This window comes from Balaenoptera ricei, chromosome 10, assembly GCF_028023285.1.
Source record: "Balaenoptera ricei isolate mBalRic1 chromosome 10, mBalRic1.hap2, whole genome shotgun sequence".
Taxonomy (NCBI): Eukaryota; Metazoa; Chordata; class Mammalia; order Artiodactyla; family Balaenopteridae; genus Balaenoptera; species Balaenoptera ricei.
The window spans coordinates 72,783,056-72,803,134 of NC_082648.1; the positions used below are offsets into that span (position 1 = coordinate 72,783,056).

At 35.7% G+C, this 20,079-nt stretch overlaps 1 protein-coding gene across 4 annotated transcripts in view; it reads right to left on the bottom strand.

Annotated features, from left to right (window-relative positions):
- MGAT4C (MGAT4 family member C) overlaps positions 1 to 20,079 on the bottom strand; it is a 218,323-nt gene that overhangs the window by 14,239 nt on the left and 184,005 nt on the right. The gene's annotated exons all lie outside the window — the stretch shown is intronic.

The following is a 20,079-nucleotide window of genomic DNA, read 5'->3' on the forward strand; positions in this document are numbered from 1 at the left end:
AGAAAGAGAAGTGACAAAGGAAGTGAAAGTTTTGGGGGTGAACCCACACATATATTTGAGTTATAATTGCTTTGTTTATTTTTCCAGTAATTCTTGCTAAATCAGAGTAAATCCTGGAGTGGCATATCGACATTGCCTTGCTTGATCTACTACCTAGAAGTCTGGCAGTTTATAATGATTTATGGACTACAAAAAGGCAAAATTGGAGTCAGCAAGATTAGTGGAGGCCTAATGATTTTCCATTTCACTCTTCTACATTTTGTGATCTGCTCCAATTACAAATTCATTTAGATTACCATTTTTTAAAAAATATAAATATCTGGGATGATCAAAAGACCAGTGGAATCATATTTTGTCAAAAATCAACTATAATCTGGAAATCATGCCTTGTTATGTACTAAGTCTCCCTGGGTTCAGCTTTAGGATGAAGTATTTATGGGCCTAAAGAACTTCAGGAGGTGAAAAGGCCTGCACCCCAAACCCTTACAACAATGTCTAAGAAATAGCCAGCTAATGATGTCTCTTCAATGAGTTAATGCAAGAAAGCATTTATGAATCCTTGTAAATTATAGGAAAGAATATTAGGAATTGGGAGAAAGGAGTGTTATAAGAATTAATGCCCATTTCCTTTGCCCATATTTTTCTCTAGGGTTATTTCTTCTTGTTGATTTTTAGGAGTTTTAAATATATGTGTAGGGATGCACACATATATACTAATCTTTGCTCACGTTGAAAATATCTAAGTATCTTTCCCTAGCACTTTTTGTATTTTCTCCTTTTTGGTATGATGTTTGCAGTGTAGTGGTTTATGTCAAATTTATTTCATGGATGTGGACTTTTTTGTATAATGCTTAAAAAATATCCTTCCCTATCTTGATGTCATATGGGCAGTCTCATTTATTTTCTTCTGGGATTTTTTGTTTTTCATAGATAGATTTTTTTTTTAGTATACCTGTAATTTATCTTTGTGTCTTTTATGATATAGTGGAATAATTTATTTTATCTTTTCTATACGGAGAGCTGATGATCGGCTCACAGTGCATTGGCATAACTACTATTCATACCACCACTCCTAATTTCAAGGGTGTGGGCAAGCATACTCTCCTATGTACACAGAAATATAGAACTGGGTAATGGTAAACATTAATACTGTACACCAGACCAATATTGAATCATCTCTTCCTTTGGTTCGTGATGCCAATTTTAGAATAGGGTCACTTTCTAATTTGCATTTATGGGTCAAAAATGTATTTATAGACTCATCATTTATAACCTTTTTCAATAAGAAAATACATATATAGTACTTTTGAACCAAAATATTATAAGTAAAATTCTGTTGTCTGGTTCTATATTCTGTACCATACTGTAATCTGGTCCTGATTCTACAGATAAAATATTCTGTTTGTAAAAGATTTTTATCTGGATTTGGGTGCAGAATAAGGTGCCCCTTCATGTTCACTGCAGTTGTAACCTGCCTAAGGATGCCTAGGAAGGATAAGAAGCAGGATTAAAGCTATGGACTCTCCATCTGGGTGGCTAATTTCAAGAGAATGATGTTCTGGTAGGGCTTCCAGACCCTGAGGAGCTGGAGGGGATACCTACTGGGTGCAGATTCTGGATGCAGCTGAGATCTGTTAGCACAAATGCTTGTGAGTCTGGATGCTTAAGGCAGAAATCTCAGGGTCATCTGAGAGGAACCGTTTTGGAGTAGGGTCTGGTGTGGGGCTTATCTGTTTATAGTCAGTGGCCGGTCCCAGAACCCTGGTGCTGCCCTCTATATTTTAGGAGGTGCTGGATTCAGGTCCAGGAAAGAATGCCCCAGGCACACTCACGTGCAGATGCCTGAGGGTTTGGCTGGAAGGAAGAGGCGGAATTGAGGCGATTCAGGACCTATCCTGGGGGGTACCATGGGTTAGTAGAAAGCTTTACATTACACATTCTGGTTCCAAAGAGGGCTGAAATATGGACTCAGATCTGTGAGCATGAATATAAAAGCATTGTGGATGGATGTTCCAGGGCCCCAAGTTGGTTGAGAGACTGGGTTAAAGGCGCATATTCTGAGCCTCGGGATGGCTTGAAGAATTTGAGAAGGGGCATTCTAGTAGAACAGGTGCTTTTGGGAGGGATTCTCAGCTGCAGCGTCTTCTTCTGTGAAGGACAGAGCAATGCGGTGCCTGGGCACACGCTTGAGTGTTAGCTGGGAGCAGGCTTTCAGAACCCATCAACTATGTAGCAGGCCTGAGCCCTCAAGTCAAGCTACTACTGGAGGAAACTCGGCCAGATAGCCTGTGCACAAATGCTTGAACTTCCCATCCTGGCTCATGGCCACCCATCCTTGGTGTTTGTCTTCACCTCCACCCAGGTTCTTCTCACCGGAGACTCTCCACATCAGTGTCAGAGCTCTTAGAACCACGACTCCACATTGCCCATGGATTTTCCCCACGATTTGTCATCAGCAGTTATTTCAGCATACACGTGAAGGTGTTTTCATCACAAATTTGTTTGAAAACCAACAAGTGAAAATATTTTAAATTGGCAACAGTAGAAGATGTTTGAATAATTTGTAGTGTTATTAGACTGAAGCCATTGACAATGTTGCCCTAAATGCATATTTGATGATATACAAAGGAGTTTATGAGACAGGTTAAGTAATAAAATGGGTATAACAACAAAAAAGATTTTTATCTGAATTTTGAAATGACAAAGGATTAGAATCTAATCATACACAAGTGACACAATATTTCTAAATGTCAATTTGGGAAGACTTGGCAATAGTATGAAATGCATTTATTCCCTTTAACTCAGCAATTATACTTCTAAAAATCTGTTCAAAGACCAAAAAAAATGTATTTTTGAGCAAAAGTTTAGCTATGGAATTGCAAAGCAGTGATGTTTGTAAAACAAATTGGAAACAATCTATAAGCTGTTAACAGTCATTATCTCAATGTAGCAGAACAATCAGGAATTTTCAATCTTGTTTTACTTTTCTAAACTTTCCATATTTTTAAAAGCACAAATATATAGTAATATTTTTAAAAGTTACTTTTAATTTTCAAAATTCTTTATTGTCTGTTGGAAAATAAAACACATTTTATTTCCTGGACACAAAAGCATAAAGAGCAAATTTTTTTCAAGAAAATAAGATTTAAAAAATATGTAACACTTTATGGTTATGCCTCTGGATGCTTGGAAAGTTGAATGTTTTAAGTTCAATATAAATGCTAAGTCAAGAAGAATTCCATCTTAATTCTATTTTTTTGAGACAAAAAGAAAATGTAAATTATGAGATGCAAACTGAATTTGCAAAGTTCAAATTTACATAATTATATATAGAGATAGTTCTGGGCAGTACATTTTGCATGGATAGCTCATTGAACCTTCATACCAATGCTAAAACTTTAATACTACCATTAGACCAATTTTAAGTTAAGAAAAACAAGTCTTTCTCATCTTCATAAGGGATGATTCCAGCTTTTAAATCTTAGAATTATTACAGAGTCTGCTCTATTAAACACTATTGGTATATAGTTTATTAATTAGGTTTCATATATTTTAAATATATTGTTGCCAACAGACTATTAACATATGTGATAATAATATGTGATATTGGTCGTTGAATAAAATAAAAACAATGTAATAAAAATAAATTAAATTTTCTTGGCAGAAAGCAAAATTTTGATTAAATATATTTAACCTAAAACACACATAAATATATAACATTAGGAGGTGGGTGATATATGATATTTCAACTAGCATAAGAAGTGGTAAAAAAAATGTTTTGAAGACAAACTGCTGTGCATTTTGCATTAATGAAAAATAGAAGAAAATTAAACAGTAACAACACCAACAACAAAATCCTGGAATATAATTCCAAAGAGTTGACAAAACAGAAATTCAGTCCTTAGAGAACAGTGGTAGTCACCTAAGTTCTAACATCCAATCCTCCAACTTATAATCCTCCAAAATTCATTCAAAACATTCAGAGCACAAATAAACCTTCCATAGTATATACCCTCAGAATAACCAGGAGAAATATAATAGCACAAAGTTCAATTTACATATAAGTAAAAACAGTAACAGCCAGGACAACAAGAATTGGCTGAGGAGCCTAAATCAGAGGGCAAAAGATAGACCAAAATATGTGTCATTTATTAAACAAACTACACCAGACTACACTACAGTAAAAGAAAAATTAAGAAAGCTAATAATCTATCCAAACTCCTCTCTCATCTCAAACATAGAATTACATGGATCCAGGAAAAAACAAATGAATATTCACAAAAAAGAAAACAAACAAACAAAAAAAAACCCCAGACCAAAGTCAAATAAATTTATTGAGAAGAAAACTGAAATAGCTGAGAACTCTGATATTAGGCTTTTTGTTGTGCCATGAAGCAAGGAAGCTCTCAGAGGTTAGTGGGGTCACATCTAAAGAACACAGAAAACAACTTGAGGAGGTTTATATTGAGAAAATTTGGGAAAAAAAAAAAACAATGATCAAAAAATGACTATGATTGATAGTAAAATACTGAATTAATATAAATTCATGATTATATTGTGATAATGAAAAGGAGAGAAAGAAAAAGTAAGAAACCTAACTGCCACAATTGGAGGTGATCACTGCATCATCTTCTGATTGCAAAATCAGTAATTGAAACAAAAGTATTAAAGTTCTCCCTCTGCATTTCCAGGAGGAACTGTATTTCATCCACAGTTGATGATGCTTATTTTCAGATACTGGACAACTGGGCAGCAAAGGGCAATTAACCTTGAGAAAAAGGAAACAAAAAAGTAAGCCCCATAATTTCTCCAGTTTGCTGCCAGGAGACAGTTTTTAAAAGGCAAGGCAGGGGCTTCCCTGGTGGCGCAGTGGTTAAGAATCCACCTGCCAATGCAGGGGACACGGGTTCAAGCTCTGGTCTGGGAAGATCCCACATGCCACAGCGCAACTAAACCCGTGTGCCACAACTACTGAGCCTGTGCTCTAGAGCCTGTGAGTCAAAACTACTGAGCCCACATGCCACAACTACTGAAGCCTGTGAGCCTAGAACCTGTGCTCTGCAACAAGAGAAGCCACCACAATGAGAAGTCCAAGGGCAGACAGCAGAAGCAAGAAGAACTACAATCCTGCAGCCTGTGGAACAAAAACCACATTCACAGAAAGATAGACAAGATGAAAAGGCAGAGGGCTATGTACCAGATTAAGGAACAAGATAAAACCCCAGAAAAACAACTAAATGAAGTGGAGATAGACAACCTTCCAGAAAAAGAATTCAGAAGAATCATAGTGAAGATGATCCAGGACCTCGGAAAAACAATGGAGGCAAAGATCGAGAAGATGCAAGAAATGTTTAACAAAGACCTAGAAGAATTAAAGAACAAATAAACAGAGATGAACAATACAATAACTGAAATGAAAACTACACTAGAAGGAATCAATAGCAGAATAACTGAGGCAGAAGAACAGATAAGTGACCTGGAAGACAGAATGGTGGAATTCACTGCTGTGGAACAGAATAAAGAAAAAAGAATGAAAAGAAATGAAGACAGCCTAAGAGACCTCTGGGACAACATTAAACGCAACAACATTCGCATTATAGGGGTCCCAGAAGGAGAAGAGAGAGAGAAAGGACCTGAGAAAATATTTGAAGAGATTATAGTCGAAAACTTCCTTAACATGGGAAAGGAAATAGCCACCCAAGTCCAGGAAGCACAGAGAGTTCCATACAGGATAAACCCAAGGAGAAACATGCCGAGACACATAGTAATCAAATTGGCAAAAAATAAAGACAAAGAAAAATTATTGAAAGCAGCAAGGGAAAAACGAAAAATAATATACAAGGGAACCCCCATAAGGTTAACAGCTGATTTCTCAGCAGAAACTCTACAAGCCAGAAGGGAGTGGCATGATATACTTAAAGTGATGAAAGGGAAGAACCTACAATCAAGATTACTCTACCCAGCAAGGATCTCATTCAGATTTGATGGAGAAATCAAGTTTTACAGACAAGCAAAAGCTAAGAGAATTCAGCACCACCAAACCAGCTCTACAACAAATGCTAAAGGAACTTCTCTAAGTGGGAAACACAAGAGAAGAAAAGGATCTACAAAAACAAACCCAAAACAATTAAGAAAATGGTCATAGGAACATACATGTCGATAATTACCTTAAACGTGAATGGATTAAATGCTCCAACCAAAAGAGGCTTGCTGAATGGATACAAAAACAAGACCCATATATATGCTGTCCACAAGAGACCCACTTCAGACCTAGGGACACATACAGACTGAAAGTGAGGGGTTGGAAAAAGATATTCCATGCAAATGGAAATCAAAAGAAAGCTGGAGTAGCAATACTCACACCAGATAAAATAGACTTTAAAATAAAGACTATTATAAGAGACAAGGAAGGACACTACATAATGATCAGGGGATCAATCCAAGAAGAAGCTATAACAATTATAAATATATATGCACCCAACATAGGAGCACCTCAATACATAAGGCAACTGCTAACAGCTATGAAAGAGGAAATCGACAGTAACACAATCATAGTGGGGGACTTTAACACCTCACTTACACCAATGGACAGATCATCCAAACAGAAAATTAATAAGGAAACACAAGCTTTAAATGACACAATAGACCAGATAGATTTAATTGATATTTATAGGACATTCCATCCAAAAACAGCAGATTACACTTTCTTCTCAAGTGCGCAAGGAACATTCCCCAGGATAGATCACATCTTGGGTCATGATTCAAGCCTCACTAAATTTAAGAAGACTGAAATCATATCACGCATCTTTTCTGACCACAGTGCTATGAGATTAGAAATGAATTACATGGAAAAAAACGTAAAAAGCACAAACACATGGAGGCTAAACACTACATTACTAAATAACCAAGAGATCACTGAAGAAATCAAAGAGGAAATCAAAAAATACCTAGAGACAAATGACAATGAAAACACAACAATCCAAAACCTATGGGATACAGCAAAAGCAGTTCTATGAGGGAAGTTTATAGCTATACAAGCCTACCTCAAGAAACAAGAAAAATTTCAAATAATCTAACCTTACACCTAAAGGAACTAGAGAAAGAAGAACAAACAAAACCCAAAGTTAGCAGAAGGAAAGAAATCATAAAGATCAGAGCAGAAATAACTGAAATAGAAACAAAGAAAACAATAGCAAAGATCAATAAAACTAAAAGCTGGTTCTTTGAGAAGATAAACAAAATTGATAAACCATTAGCCAGACTCATCAAGAAAAAGAGGGAGAGGACTCAAATCAATAAAATTAGAAATGAAAAAGGAGAAGTTACATCAGGCACCGCAGAAATACAAAGCATCCTAAGAGACTACTACAAGCAACTATATGCCAATAAAATGGGAAAACCTGGAAGAAATGGACGAATTCTTAGGAAGGTATAACCTTCCAAGACTGAACCAGGAAGAAATAGAAAATATGAACAGAGCAATCACAAGTAATGAAATTGAAACTGTGATTAAAAATCTTCCAACAAACAAAAGTCCAGGACCAGAGGGCTTCACAGGTGAATTCCATCAAACATTTAGAGAAGAGCTAACACCCATCCTTCTCAAACTCTTCCAAAAAATTGCAGAGGAAGGAACACTCCCAAACTCATTCTAGGAGGCCACCATCACCCTGATACCAAAACCAGACAAAGATACTACAAAAAGAGAAAATGACAGACCAATATCACTGATGAATATAGATGCAAAAATCCTCAACAAAATACTAGCAAACAGAATCCAACAACACATTAAAAGGATCATATACCATGATCAAGTGGTATTTATCCCAGGGATGCAAGGATTCTTCAATATATGCAAATCAATCAACGTGATACACCATATTAACAAATTGAAGAATAAAAACCATATGATCATCTCAATACATGCAGAAAAAGCTTTGGACAAAATTCAACACCCATTTATCATAAAAAACTCTCCAGAAAGTTGGCATACAGGGAACCTACCTCAACATAATAAAGGCCATATACGACAAACCCACAGCAAACATCATTCTCAATGGTGAAAAACTGAGGGCATTTCCTCTAAGATCAGGAACAAGACAAGGATGTCCACTCTCACCGCTATTATTCAACATAGTTTTGGAAGGCCTAGCCTTGGCAATCAGAGAAGAAAAAGAAATAAAAGGAATACAAGTTGGAAAAGAAGAAGTAAAACTGTCACTGTTTGCAGATGACATGATACTATATATAGAGAATCCTAAAGATGCCACCAGAAAACTACTAGAGCTAATCAATGAATTTGGTAAAGTAGCAGGATACAAAATTAATGCACAGAAGTCTCTTGCCTTCCTATACATTAATGATGAAAAAATCTGAAAGAGAAATTAAGGAAACACTCCCATTTACCATTGCAACAAAAAGAATAAAATACCTAGGAATAAACCTACCTAGGGAGACAAAAACCTGTATGCAGAAAACTATAAGACACTGATGAAAGAAACGAAAGATGATACCAATAGATGGAGAGATATACCATGTTCTTGGATTGGAAGAATCAATATTGTGAAAATGACTAAACTACCCAAAGCAATCTACAGATTCAATGCAATCCCTATCAAATTACCAATGGCATTTTTTATGGAACTAGAACAAAAAATCTTAAAATTTGTATGGAGACACAAAAGACCCCGAATAGCCAAAGCAGTCTTGAGGGAAAAAACCGGAGCTGGAGGAATCAGACTCCCTGACTTCAGACTATATTACAAAGCTACAGTAATCGAGACAATATGGTACGGGCACAAAAACAGAAACATAGATCAATGGAACAAGATAGAAAGCCCAGAGGTAAACCCACGCACCTATGGTCAACTAATCTATGACAAAGGAGGCAAGGATATATAATGCAGAAAAGACAGTCTCTTCAATAAGTGGTGCTGGGAAAACTGGACAGCTACATGTAAAAGAATGAAATTAGAATACTCCCTAACACCATACACAAAAATAAACTCAAAATGGATTAGAGACCTAAATGTAAGTCCGGACATTATAAAACTCTTAGAGGAAAACATAGGAAGAACACTCTTTGACATAAATCACAGTAAGATCTTTTTTGATCCACCTCCTAGAGTAAAGGAAATAAAAACAAAAGTAAACAAATGGGACCTAATGAAACTTCAAAGCTTTTGCACAGCAAAGGAAACCATAAACAAGACGAAAAGACAACCCTCAGAATGGGAGAAAATATTTGCAAATGAATCAACGGACAAAGGATTAATCTCCAAAATATATAAACAGCTCATGCAGCTCAATATTAAAAAAACCAACAACCCAATCCAAAAATGGGCAGAAGACCTAAATAGACATTTCTCCAAAGAAGACATACAGATGGCCAAGAAGCACACGAAAAGCTGCTCAACATCATTAATTATTAGAGAAATGCAAATCAAAACTACAATGAGGTATCACCTCACACCAGTCAGAATGGGCATCATCAGAAAATCTACAAACAACAAATGCTGGAGAGGGTGTGGAGAAAAGGGAACCCTCTTGCACTGTTGGTAGGAATGTAAACTGATACAGCCACTATGGAGAACAGTATGGAAGTTCCTTAAAAAACTAAAAATAGAATTACCATGTGATTCAGCAATCCCACTACTGGGCATACACCCAGAGGAAACCACAATTCAAAAAGACACATGCACCCCAATATTCATTGCAGCACTATTTACAATAGCCAGGTCATGGAAGCAACCGAAATGCCCATCGACAGATGAATGGATAAAGAAGTTGTGGTACATATATACAATGGAATATTACTCAGCCATAAAAAGGAAAGAAATTGGGTCATTTGTTGAGATGTGGATGGATCTAGAGACTGTTATACAGAGTGAAGTAAGTCAGAAAGAGAAAAACAAATATCATATATTAACATATATATGTGGAACCTAGAAAAATGGTACAGATGAACCAGTTTGCAGGGCAGAAATTGAGACACAGATGTAGAGAACAAACGTATGGACACCAAGGGGGGAAAGCCGCGGGGGTGTGGGGGTGGGGGTGTGATGAATTGGGCGATTGGGATTGACATGTATACACTGATGTGTATAAAATTGATGACTAATAAGAACCTGCTGTATAAAAAAAAAAATGTGATCAAATGTATTCTATTGGAAAGAAGAAAAAATAGACCATATTTACTGTCTAAATTATATAATAATTTAATGATATTTAGCATCTATTGCAGATGTATTCATTATTGCAGATTGTATTTGCTTTATCAGTGTCTTTGCTTTGGGAATCAAAAAAATAAAATAAAATCTGAAAGAAAAAGAAAAGAAGTCTGCTCGCCACAACAAAAGAAAGCCCGCATGCAGCAACGAAGACCCAACAAGACAAAAATAAATAAATAAATTAATAAATAAACAAATAAATAAAGTTCCCTTAAAAAAAAAAAAAGAAAGGCAAGGCGGGATATTGATGAAAGAAATCGAAGAACACACAAACAAATAGAAAGATATCTTTGTTAATGGATCAGAAGAATTAATATTAATACTCAAAACAAAAATACAAAAATTCCTAAAAACACTAAAAGAAATAATAGAAAAAATATCTGTAAAAATTGACCACATGGAGAAATATATTAAGTATCCCATAATACATAGCATAAGCATACCATAAGACAATTGACTTTAAATCAAACACATTAGTAATATCAATAAATGTAAATGGGCTTAATTAACTTTTTTTTTTAAAGAAAAAGATTTTCAAATTAGTATTCGTGTGTATATGTGAGCACATGCACATGCACACACACAAATCCAAACACTAAACTGTGTAAAAGAAACATACATAAAACAAAGTAATTCATAAAGGCTAATGATAAAGGAATGAGCAAAGCATTTTTAGCAAATACAATGAGATACCATGGTTTGCAATCCTGATATAAAATGTAGGTGAATACAGGCCATAAAAGCATAAAATTACATAATCAAGGTTACTTTATAATGCTAAATGCCACAATTCTCAACAAAATATGACCAAATAACACAATGAGCAACTTCCTAAATCTGAAACAACAGAAAATTTAAGTCAAAACTCCTAATGTTAGGAGCCTTAACACAGTCCTAGATCAAGAGGCCAAAATTTGTCTAATATCACAGCAGAAAAATGCATAAATCAAGAACTCTTAGAAACATAAGCACACGTTTATGGATCTGCAAACACAATGTGGAATATTAATATTCTTCTCTGAGAATCTGACAGTTTAAATAGTCAAAATATTAGCAAGGAAAGAGAATCTGAGTAATCCAAAGTTCTCTCTTAATATTAAAAAAAGTTTGGTGTGTTTTGGTCAACAAAGTATGTATGGTACGTAGGATTTTAAAGAATGTTTCGTGCCTAATCATAAGCCAATATAATTCAAAATAATCCAACAAAGGAGGATAGAGCCATATTCCTTGAAAGAGATACGGTGGCCTAGAAGATAACACCCAGTTAGCAAGAGAGAGTTACTGGGTAGCCGTCTAAACTCAGATTTTAATCCACAGACATTGGAAAAACATTAATTTCTCAGGTCCCAGTGTAAAAAGAGAGCACGTTGATAAAAGCTACTAATAATACTGATTATCTATAGAAAACCACTAAGTCAAACAAGGCATAAACGAGCTCACCATCCTTTAAACTGCAATTATTAAAAGAAAGTAAAAATTTGGTTTCAAATTTTTAAACAGGTGAGCATATCCTGATAATAGAAACTTCACATAGAATGTTCCTACTTGAAAATATTAGTCTCACAAATGAGGACAAGTTACTTGAACAGTATTTAGTTCCATGTTCAGACAGTGTCTTATTTGTTAGAAATTTTCCACTTAGTCTTAAAAAATTTCAGAAATGGCTAAAAGTGTTATTCAAAGGTAATAGATTGATAATTACAGATTCGTTTTATTTATAAAAATGATAATTTTTATTATCGTGGTCTGAATAAATTATTTTCTCAAGTTGATACATCATCTTTATGTACCCTAAATACCACCAGAGATTCATCTAACAACATATGCTACAGTACACTTTATCTCTTGTACGCACAATGAGAAGCATTGAACATGTTTTGTTCAGCAGTTTTAGTGCAAGTGTTTTCAAAAAGTTTCTTTGTCACAAGCTTATAATACATCACTTGATTTTGAATACAGTTATGGAAATAAGAATATATAATAACCCTACCCTCCACCCCAAATGTATGCAAAGTTGGCACATCTAGTTCAATAAGACTTCATCAGTTTTTGTTTATGGAAGAATCACATTCTCTTTGGAAGACCCAAGTGCTAAATGTTCATATATATTAAACTACTATAACCAAACTTCAAATACACAACTATATAAAATCATTTTAATGTGATACCATATCAAATAACTCATTTTTTAAATGGAAAGCAATCATTTTCACTCTATAATTCCCATCATAAAAATTATTATATATGAATAAATGGATAAATATACTCACATATAAAATGTATATTATATATTCATCTATCCCACATACAATTTTGAAATTATAAATAGTGTAGCATATATTCCTATACATTTATATACACATAATTATACATATATAAATAAAGCTGTATTCACTGACAAGGAAACAGGTAAATCAATGAGACGGTACTATTCTTTCTCACTATTTAATACTGATGTTATCTGAATTTTGTCTTCTCAATTTACAGACCATCACCAAGAGGATACAAGACCCTCTTAGTAATCTTCTTTCCCTTCTGTAATATTGTTCTTTTCCACTGCTCCATCCAACTTTCTCTTCTTTTCTCTCTTTGCAACCTTTTGGCATTACATGACCTCTCCTACAAACACTTTTTGAGCAAAATTCAAAATTCAGATACTCTGCTAGGACTTCTTCCTGAGCCTACTTCCAATTTTTGAATAATTACTGTTATCTCTATGTAGATTTCCCTCTGGCTACTCAAACACAAGGAATCTAAAACTACAGGCTGAGTTTTCCTTTCCATTCTGCTCCTCCTTTCAGAGTCTCATTTTTGGTAGACCCAGCTGTCTAATCTCCTAGTCAAATCATCTGGAAAAAAAAAAAAAAAAAAAGCCTCCTGCCGTCCCACAGTCATAGAGCCTTGTCTTGGGTCCTCAATTTCTCTCTCACCTGCCACAATTTCTCCCATCCAGTTCGCACTGTCATTATCGGAGCTCAGGTTAATACTTCCTTTAACTTCGGCAACAGCAATAGATTCCTGGCGGCTTTTCCTACCTGTCCGCTGTTTATCATGTTTCTAAAGTTATCAGAACCTAAACTGGAAGCGGGTTTGCAAGTTTCGACTCCTAAACCGGAAGTGGGAAGATCAGCCCTAGAGGAGACGTCAGGATGCGTTTCCAGCCCAGGGGCGCTCAGAAGATGCCTGCTTGGTTAGGTTAGTAGAAAAAACGTAACATCAGGGCCCTGCTGTGCTCCGGGGCAGAAATCAAGAGAGCTGCCTGCAAATCACCTCAGTCATCACAATGATAAAACAGTGCCCCATGGTAAACCTCGCGTTAGCAAAGAGGCACAGCCAGCGCTGCACAGAGCTCAAGCAGCCTGTGCATTCAGACCCGGTTTCCCCTACTACTCGAACGCCAAGGTTTATGCAGTGACAGCTCTACAGAACACATATTCACTTGATCCTTTTCAGCAATGTTCTTCGGAAAAATGAGGGAAGAGGAACCTAATGCCTCTTCAAAACTATTTTATGTATTTATTTTTCAAGTTCCTAATTAGCTGCACTTTAATTTTTACTCTGCCTTTCATGAGGAAGTGACACTAGGAAGAGAGCCGAGGAGCACTTGGATAAGTAGAGGAGCCACAGGACCTGGACAGTTCTTTTGAGTCAAAACTCCAATTTCAACATCCATCCTGTCTGACTTCTGCTTCCCACTCCTGAGGTAAAATAACCAAAGCTTGTTCTGTTTTGTAACAAGAGTAATTTTTATATGAAATTGAAAAAAATTCTTTTCCTACAGGAAATAATAAAAGAACTGGGGTCCACTGTGGTGGGAGCCCCAGTGCTTCAGGCACTCTCTCCCTTTGCTGCCTCCCTACAAGCTGTGTATGCTGGGGACCTGTCAATCACCTAGAGCCCAAAGAGGAGCCAAAGGACCAGCAGAGAATCTTTGCGGACTGTATGAAAGGCAGAGGCCTGGCATCTTTCACTTGAGGACATTGACATTTCTACAGGTTGTGACTTTGTCCAAAGCCACCTAACTGGAAGAAGCACATTGCAAATTTGCCACCACAGGGAAGTTTGGATTGTTTGAAATTGGAGCTTCAGCAATTGCTACAATAACCAGAGGAAGAAATACTTTGAAACCTTAGTAGCTTTATCCAGAGAGTTTCAAGATCGCAACTCAGAGTATCTAGGCTGCCAACTCCTATGTCCTCCCTCTGATCTTTAATGATGTTAAAGTGCTTTCTCCTAATGTTTCACTTGTATGCAATTCACATCTTTTAAAATGCAAAGCAAGTGATCACAAAGTCTATTGCCCAACTAACTTGATCACTTTGAAGTTCTACAAGGTTGACCAAGATGGACAGATATCTATTTGGGTAGATCAGTGTGTGAGTGGCTGTGGGGACACAGCTCCACAGAAATGGCTACATCTCTTTCTCATACAACCCTTAAACTACTGTAACTCTACACTGAGTACCAGTGGAATGGTTGCCAGTCTTCCAGATCGTCCAGAAAAAATAGCCAAGGAATTAAATTTCCTTGGAAGATGAACAGGTGAAAAGAAAGGATCAGGTAAAACTTATTAAAACTTAATAACCCTTTCTGGATTGGGTTCCAAAATCTTTGATGAACTGCCATGCACAAATCAATGAAATGCAGAACAGTCAGTCAAATAGGACAATACCTTTTTTAGAAAAGGAATGTTCATACATTTATTAGAACTTTCTATCCTACAAGCCTGATGCTCCTGTGTCTTTGAGTTTGGTCACAGGTTTGAAATCACCTACCTCTGAAAAATTTCAGAGCCAGCAGGATTTTTGAAAGTCCTGGTTGAACCATAGGAAGATGGCCTGTTCATACCAGGACTTGGACTTCCTTGGCAAAACCTCTGGTTGAGACCAGACCCAAGCTATTGAAAATAACATTGTGTGCAGATAGGATAGTTCCAGGGGAACTATACAGTTTCCCAGCACCAAAAGCAACATCCATGTGCCTGAAGATAGCTCCTGGGGAAATACAGCAGATCTTCCTGAAAGGTCTGTCAGACACTCTCCTTTGGAACTCAGCATTGAGCGGCATCAGTCCTGTATCACAGGTAAAGGTGAGGCACATAGAAGTGAAAACCAATCTGTGTGTTAGTTCTGGAATCCTTACTCCTGGTTAGAGAAATTTAGGGATCAAACTATTTAGAAGTACATAGGGCCAAGAAGGATATTGTTTGGTGCAACACAGCTTATTTCTCAAAGACCTAACTATAAATCGTTATGTATGTGGTTGTGCTTTCGTACATAATTCCTTTTTCCTCCTTAAGCACAGTATATTCTTGGCATCAGCTTGAGAAAAGTACTGTTCTCCACATTAGCCTCACATTTAATTTTATGGATTTGCTCTCTTCTCTTACCAATGCTCAGATTTTGGAATTTAATTTTTAGGTCACCAAAATATTACTTTCTCGATGAAGATTTCTCTGAACCTCATTTTCGGTCAAAAATTATTCTTCACTTTTTTGAACTCGTACCATTTTATCTATACGTCTCTTAATTTACTTAATACTTTCTGCTTCTTGATATTGTATTCATATGTCTTATTTTCCTTTGGGTTCTGAGCTTCTTATACACAAAACATTTTTTTAAAACTTCTTATCATATTACTTGAATACTTAGTGGGGTGTTTTTTTAAAAAGATAGCAAACAACTACTACCCTGGGGGTTTTTTGTGTGTGTGCACTTTTGCATTTTAGAAATCTTGGACTTGGAGCTGTGGAAAAAACTACCAACCTGTGAATATTTGCATCTCTTTTCCACAGCACAGGACTCGTAAAAGCTTGCCTAAGAGCTTCCCTGCCATGACCCAGAACTACAGTGTAATCTCTGGGCTCTTTGGTTGCAAAAATGCAACTGAGCATATCAAACTTAACTTTGTACATTATCAAAGCACCATGGACTCTTCTATGTTTGTTTGCCTTACAATTTATTTAAGTGAGAAGTGAGGATAATGTCACTTGTTATTTTATTATTTAATGGATTGAAATATTTTATACCCAAGATAAATCAAAGTCTTTGGGGACATTAAAGAAATGTAGCAGAAAAAATTAATGTTGACACTGTAAACACTTAGAAGACCAGTAGCAAAATGACTGGTTTGTGTTGGGGAGCCTCCAACAGCTGTAATATGATCTATTTAATATCAGAATTCAGATATGGTACAAAGTTTTACAAGCCATACAATTTGGAGACATATTCTTTGGACCTATGGAACTATTTACTTATCTTTACTACCTCACATATCTGCATACATATGTATAGGAATAAAGATTCTGCCTTTGTAACACTATGAATATCTATTATTGACCCCAAATCATTGCTCATGGAGGCAGATAAAGTGTTGGTTGTACAAACTTCTTTACATTTCTTCTTGGGAAGACACTGTGGGGAAATCTGTATGCTAGTTTTCATAAACTCAAGAAACATGCTCATTTATTAAAGGATTGATGCTGATATAAAGTGACAAGTGGATTATTACACAGTAGAACCGCTTGCTTAGGGTGCATATGCTTGTGCATGTTATCATGTTTCTGGAATGTTACTTGGATTATATGCGACAAACCACCAAATGTTAATGAGCTCAGTTCTCTCCCTCCAGCTCTTTAGGGTAAAATCACACCTCCCAATGCAAACTATTCCATGCCCCATATGAAAGGATGGAAGAAAGGAAAACCATATTCCTACCTACCTGAATGAATGTGGCTACAGTAATCTCCCCCAAGGCTCTAAGCTGTAACTTATATTTAATAGTCTATTTTTAAATCAACAGTCAGAATGCAAAAGTAAATTACATCCACCACATCACATGGGCTGGTATCCAATACTTAACCTCGCATCAGGGAAAACATGAAAGAAGTCTTGCAGTCAACCGTTCATCTGTCTGACATGTGCCACTATGCACATCTGACTTGCTTGGCTTGCCTTTTTTAATGTGTGCCCAATTTGTTTTTCTACATTGCTTTGTGGAAGGCTGCACATGCCCTCGGGGCAGTATTCAATACTTTCCAATGAAAAGAAAGAATGTTGCTGACATAGCAAAAGCTTCAGGATGCCACGAAAATGAAAAGTGTCTTGTAAAACATGATTATCATTACATTTTGTACAAAAGGCTCAGATATTCAGATATTGATAGGAACAAATGTAATTGCTTTTTCCATTTAAGATTTTTTTTTTAAGAGTCCCAAGTTGTACTGTCCATTTGTAGCTATAGGTGGTAGCGAAGTGGAAAATTATAGAGGCTAGACTATTCCATAGGGTTCACAATGATGACCAGCGAGATTTATTTTCTGGTGCTTTTAAGCTTCAATTCAGATAGAAAATGTGTAGCATTGATAGGCTGAAGGTTTTCTGCCACTGACTATAAAAATGGGAGAACTTGAGATGAGGATTGGGAAGAAAGTAGTCTTTTTCAACACTGAAGCTAAGAAAAGACATGTACTTTATTTACCAACTTCTCTTTTAGAATATCATTCTTTTACAGTTTTCTAATTTCTTTCCAATGAGCTGAAAAAGACCTGGCTAGAGTAGAACCAATAAAAGCAAACGTTGAAGTAACTACTTCAGAGAGAATGCAGGAGTTAGTGCTAAGGAAAGGTATAGTCATGAAAGCTGTTTTAAGTTGCAGTGAGGAAGAAAGGAATAATGATAATGATGGTGATAACTAACTCATTCAGAGGGCTGTGAAATATATTTTATTTAATCTTCCACAAAACTCATGAGGTAGATAAGAATATATTTATGATTTTTCTCACATTACAAATAAGGGAACTGAAGATTAGATAGATTAAGTGATGTGTCCAGGTACAGTATCGAGCAATTATGCTATGTAGATATGATAAATGACAGGTTTTCTTTCTAAATCTCTAACTTTTTATGCATTCCAGTCTACTCAAAGAGTTTATCTGAGAGATGTAAAAATAAGGTGCTTCCAAATCAAGTTAAAATTTGGTTAAAGCAATACTATTGAAAAACATTAATGATCATATTTCTGTCACTAATACATAAGATGACTATTTTTCCCCAAAGGAATTGTGCAAACATTTATGCACAATTACTGGTATAGTATAAAAGACTATAAGATGTTGTCTCAATAAAATTGCCACACATTTTTGTACGCTAATGGATCAGGTAAACTTTAACTTGAATTCAGTAATACGAAATACCGATTTGAGTAGATACATAAGATATATGCATATATATATTTTGTTTAAATAATATGCTGTATTAGAATAGTGATTGCCTTTCTCTTTAAGTAAGAATTGTTTTTATTAAGCTTGTTATTAAATTCTAAAATCAGAATGAATAAGTCTGTTATACATAATTCATTGCCTATTTATTTATCCTTTCATTCAAACACAGATAGAGTTCACAGTAAGTACCAGGGATCTGTGCTAGGCACAATGACTGTAATTTCATATCCAACTTAACTGGAACAGAAAAAAACAAAACAAAATAAAACCTTACAGAGGGAAGTAAAATAAAACCATAGAATGTGGTTAGAAATACTTTCCTGATAGCTGTTATCAGGAATTTTTAGAAACATTAAGTGATTATTTAGTCTGTGTTGCCCTAGATGTTAAATATTGCTTTTGTTCTTTCAGAATTTATTGAAGCTTCACTATGCACATGACATTGTTCTAAAAAGAAAAGATTAATATGCCCATGTTTTTGCACTGCTGTTTAGTGCAAAGGAAGGTAGATGTGCCAGAATTCGATCCAAAAAGTGTTACACGTACGACTTCAGAAATGTGCACAAATTACAGTAGAAACACAAAATAGGGAAAGAAGGGAGTTGTGCTGTTTACTCGGGAGTGGATGTCTTCAGGAAATATCCCATAGAAAAGGTGACAGAGACAGGAAGCAAGATAAGGGTGGGGAAGATTCCAGAAAAGGGTACAGCAGAAAGCAGTTTGTAGAGTGTAACATTTGTAACATTTCTGTTTTATGAAATTTTCTTATTTTCTTAAAATCTTACTACCATCTAAGCAGAAGTAGTACAAATTAATACACTACAAAGATCTTGACAAATAAAATGAGCAGACTGGTTTCAGACTTTTATTCCATAATAATTTTATTAAAAAGGAAGATAATGAGAAAATATCTTGGGACTTCTGAAGAAAAATGCTATTATCCCCTAACTGCAGTTCACAAAAGTTATCTTTATTTTCCAGGAGCGAAATACACTATTTTATTCTGATATGTAAGGTCTTAGAAAATAAAACACTTAAGTATTTTTCTTTTAAAAAATCCTTAAATATTACTCAGCCATAAAAAGAAATGAAATTGAGTTATTTGTAGTGATATGGATGGACCTAGAGTCTGTCATACAGAGTGAAGTAAGTCAGAAAGAGAAAAACAAATACCATAATGCTAACACATATATATGGAATCTAAAAAAAAAAAAAAAAAAAAAAAAAATGGTCATGAAGAACCTAGGGGCAAGACGGGAATAAAGACCCAGACCTACTGGAGAATGGACTTGAGGATATGGGGAGGGGGAAAGGTAAGCTGGGACGAAGTGAGAGAGTGGCATGGACATATATACACTACCAAATGTAAAATCGATAGCTAGTGGGAAGCAGCTGCATAGCACAGGGAGATCAGCTCGGTACTTTGTGACCACCTAGAGGGGTGGGATAAGGAGGGTGGGAGGGAGGGAGACACAAGAGGGAAGAGATATGGGGATATATGTATATGTATAACTGATTCACTTTGTTATAAAGCAGAAACTAACACACCATTGTAAAGCAATTATACTCCAATAAAGATGTTAAAAAAAATCCTTAAATATATCCACTAAGTCATTTTAGAGACAAATT